General features: G+C 39.2%; 1 pseudogene; it reads right to left on the bottom strand.

Annotated features, from left to right (window-relative positions):
• Nucleotides 1-283: 283 nt before the first annotated feature.
• The window catches only part of LOC136489478 (sodium/hydrogen exchanger 1-like), a 6,685-nt pseudogene continuing 2,313 nt past the window's right edge, over nt 284-4,655 (bottom strand).

Genomic DNA, 4,655 nt, shown 5'->3' with positions numbered 1-4,655 from the left:
ATTGGAGTCTTCACCCAAAGATCGGAATTGTCTTTCCGCTGTTTGTTATCTAAGGTTATATTCTTTATACTAAGTACGCTATATATTGAGCATTGTCTATTGATATTACCCTTATTTGTAGCTATATGTGAGATTTGATTTTCTGAGCTCACATATAATGTGTATTTAATTTTGTTTTTAAAACTGGATGCTACGTCTTTGGTTCGTAATGGAATTTGGTGGGGAAGCTCTCCCCCGTTTGATTTCAAATAATAATAATAATAATAACAATTTAAGCATAATATTCACTCCAAAATGGATTGATAATTTACATATTGCTTAATCGCAGATGGTACATATTTTGTGATCCAATATATAGAGAGTATTTTATATATAAATACAAATTCATTGTGAGATGTTGATATCCACAACCGTATGGTCACTGGTCAGGCAACTAGCCTACATTATAGTATGTATATACAAGCTACCAAGTGAATCTACCACCTAGATTTACACCATTTAATTGTATAATTAATACCTAAGCGAAGCTAATTTACAAAACTTCTGCTGAATTCACAGTCCCCAGGATACGCTGGTTTCAGTTCTCATTGCCAGGAAGCAGCGGCACGCTGCTTTCAGTCGGCGAACCAGGGACGAAGGGGACGAAGCCGCGGCCACCAAACACGGGCCTCATGAAACCGTTGTCAAACTTGCGCCAGTAATAGTGGACCGACCGTGCCGGGCTCGCTAGGAGCAAACGGAGGCTTGTCGGGCGGGGTAGGCTTATGCCATTCTCAAGATCCGGGAGACCAGGGCTGTTCGCGGCTAGCTCCTCAAAGAAAGACTTCGGGCTGGATGGTTCGGAAAGGGCGCTTGCTTCCCTGGATAGGTGCCTTGGTGGGATCAAGAGCCTGATCAGTGGCTTCGTCAGTAGCCCAAAGACCTGCATGAACAGAGGATAATTGTTCGAGTCAGACCCATGTTGTAGCAGGAAAAGGAATGCTCCTATCACAAGTCATGTTCTTATGTTTGGTACTAGTCTGCAATACAAGCTTGAAAATCAATCTAGCTTGTTATATTGTGTGTAATCTGTAGGTGTTGCAGTTTGACAAAGAACTTACAATTGTGCTGAAAAAAACAACACTGATTGTGCTTGTGATCATGATAGCATTGCTAGGTTGCTGAGTATGGCCTGATCTTGTGAACTGCAGATTAGAAGACCAGTAGTTAGATCAAAAGCATTAACGACAGAGAATTGAACACTAAACACTCCAGACCTTTTGAGGCATATACGGGCAAGAAAAGGAAATAAAACCAATCCACTAGTGAACAATTTAATTTACAAACCGAACACCTAGAAACCAGCTTGTGTCTTGTCATAAATGTGCAGATGGCATACGAATAAATTGGGACAAAGTGTGAATATTTTTAAGGAATTATCCTTCAATAGAACAAAGAGATGTGTCAATTTTATGGACACAACAAGAGTTCAAGATATGCTAGTATAATATGTTTTTGGTTCTAGGAAAATGATTATGCAAACAGAATTATTTTGCTGATGTAGATCAAAATACCATTTACTAAATAGTAACTATATTAAGTTGGTTCTCAGAGATCATACTTGTAACATAAACATATGCTGTCAATGTCAGTTTTACAGGAGACAAGCTTGACTGACTGACTAATTAGAAAAAGTTGTTTGTTTCTGTAAAGTAACCAAGTGGTGTGCGCGCGTGTGTGTTTCAGGGTCGAGGTGCTAAGAGTATTATCCACTCTTTTCCCTCTCCCTTCTATATATTATCCTCTCTTAATGAAATAATGCACAGTTCTTCTGCATGTTCGAGAAATAAAAAGTGTGTGACAGAAAAACTAGAATGTTAATAACATGCCAAGCTTTAGCCTTGATCTGCGCCCATAAACTCTGTTACTTCCAAGAGGGGAGCAACTCAACTATGGTAGGAACTAAAATATACGTGAATGTTACACAAACACATAAATTCCTCAATTTACTAAAAACCAATTTTAACATTGTTTCTTTGAAACACCTGTTTGAGGACCAGGTAACTCACTGATTAGGTTTTAAATCTATGATTTAACATCTAAGAGACTTGCAAGGTTTAATATTTGCAACTTCTATAATATAAGATAAAGAATGAAGACTGTTGATGTTAGAGAGAAGTTTGACTTAGGACAACAAAAATGACCTACTTTTGGAAATGAATGGAGGACACAAAAGCAGTAAAGCATTTCCAGCCAAAGCTCAAATCAGATGGACCAAACACAATATGTACCTTATTGTAAGCCAATGCAATGGACACAGACACCTCTCATGAGACCCGCCCACCAAACAATACCCTGAATGACCAATATCATGTAAGGAAAATAACAAACTGTTTCAAGATGGCATAAGAAGTTAAGATGTTGGTAAGTTAAGACTCACCTTGCTGCCTGAAAGAGATCTTTCCATTTGGAGTTTGTTTTGGTCAAATTTGATAGAAAGGATAGTGGGAAACAAAGCAGCTCTTGAAACCAGCACCAAGGGCTAAAATGGTGGAGCTCAAAGCAATAGACTTTACTGGGCTGCACATGATAAAAAAAATACAGGTTCAGAAGAAAAAAAAACGTCTAACTAGGGCAATCAAGACAGAGAAAGAGGGAGAGAGCATGCCTATAAGTTTGACTGACGATCTTCCACTTCTCTATATCCAATGCATCCATACCAACATAGAGAAAACAGAAAAGTCCTCGGCGATAAATGACAATGTTGCAAAGGCATGCCTGTGGTCCATCCAATGGTTATATTAGTATATAGCATTACCATAGAATACATGATCAAAGGCAAATGTTCACACAGAAGCTGAGCTACTTACTTGGTTGTGACCCTGGAACTTTCTGTTACATTGTGCCAGGTATAGTGTGACATTACGATGCCGCAGAAGAACACCTGTGAGAATGCCACTCAATCAAGCAACTACCATAAAAAGGCACCAGTGAATAACAATTTACAGCTGTATTGCTTTTCTGAAATACACAATATTACAGAGGTTAAAAGTACAGGATGCTCACTTCGGCTAGCATGTAAGATAAATAAGCCATTAGCATCATAATGGAGACTTCACGATCGGTTGAGTGCCTGGAGTGCATGTCAAATCAGAGGAATATAAGTTGTGGAAATGTCATAAATTTCAATTAGACAAATCATGTTGTGGTCAAGTACAAACCTGCCAAAGTACAACTTCTTAATGATATAAGCACTAAGAAGTCCAGACTGCAGCCAAAACACATGTCAGTAAAGAATAAACTTAGGCAAAGCTAGAGGCGGAAGCAGCATATAACTTACAGCTACTCCAAGAATGGTTGCTGGTGCCAACAGATAAAGGAAAACTGCCAATAAAGTTCAGTAATTTGGCACCACTGATATTTCCAAGATCAAGTTCTGGATTGCATTGAACACACACAACAGAAGTTGCGTCCATTGACAACACCTTCAACCAAACACGAGGCTGTACAAGAAGGGTGTCTCATCTTGGCTTAACACCTGCAAGGGTGCAAACCGAGTCTGTGGCCGAGAATATTGCCCCAGTGCTGAAATTCAAGATATACAAGAATCAGAGAGAAATACTGCATATGGGCAATGGAAGTGCTTATACTTTGGGTAATGAACGTACCGAGATAGTTCTCCAAGCTCAATGTGCACCACTATTAAGCCTTGATACTAGTCCTAGAGCGCCTGTGAGATCAAATGTGAGTTAAGGCAGGCAGAAACCCAGAAACTGACAATCATGGTAAAATGAAATTTGGGAGCAAACCTACCAAGGGATATCACAGTAAAAGAGATCAAGGTGCCAACTGCACCAAACAGTGTAATAGTAATGAAGTTTCGAAAGAACTGTTTCTTCTTCACTTGGAACCTGGCTTACACGGAAAAAAAAGGGAGAATTGTGAGTGAGTTATACATATAGGTTCTTAGTGCTAAATATTCAGTAAATTATACATGGCACATATCATCTACACTCTTAATGCAAAAACTCAGTGAATAATTGCAGATTTATATTTAATAGCACACCATAGTTGCTTTGCTACTGAAGTGTTTAGAAGAGGGAATGTTTTTTTGGATTTTAGCTCAGAAAGCTCCAAAGAGAGAACTTATCGAAAGAGTTCCTAAAACAGTAACCAAGTACATGTAATGCTCCTGTGTTAAGTTTTTTTTAAACATAAACGGCTGGAGCTCCGCCTTTCAATTAAGGATGCTCCCGTGTTAATTAGAAGGAAAAGAAAGGGGGGAAATTCCAAGCACAGGGATGGCAGCAACAGCTCTCTTGAACTAAAAATCTTATTAAATTAAAGTCATAGCAAATTTCTCAGTCACCAATGTGTCGCCCAGCTCAACTTCTTAACTGTCAGAATATTCTTTATTTGTCCTTAATGTAGGAAAGCTGATAAATTTGTGACAGCAATCCTTTATGTAGGAAAAACTGATAAATTGTAACAACGAATAAAATAATGGCATCCATAACGCTAGAACGTAGCATCAACTGCACGAATTCCATACCCTGCATTAAATATGATGGGCGGCAGCAGGTAAATAAAGAAGAGGTCCTCGCTGAACTGGAGCACGCGCGAGTGCTTCCCGCTGGACGCGAACAGGATCACCGCTCCAGTTCCCAGCCCCTGCA

Source organism: Miscanthus floridulus, chromosome 10 (genome assembly GCF_019320115.1).
Source record: "Miscanthus floridulus cultivar M001 chromosome 10, ASM1932011v1, whole genome shotgun sequence".
Taxonomy (NCBI): Eukaryota; Viridiplantae; Streptophyta; class Magnoliopsida; order Poales; family Poaceae; genus Miscanthus; species Miscanthus floridulus.
The sequence above is the reverse complement of the archived record's forward strand: the minus strand, read 5'-3'. Positions and strand labels throughout refer to the sequence as shown.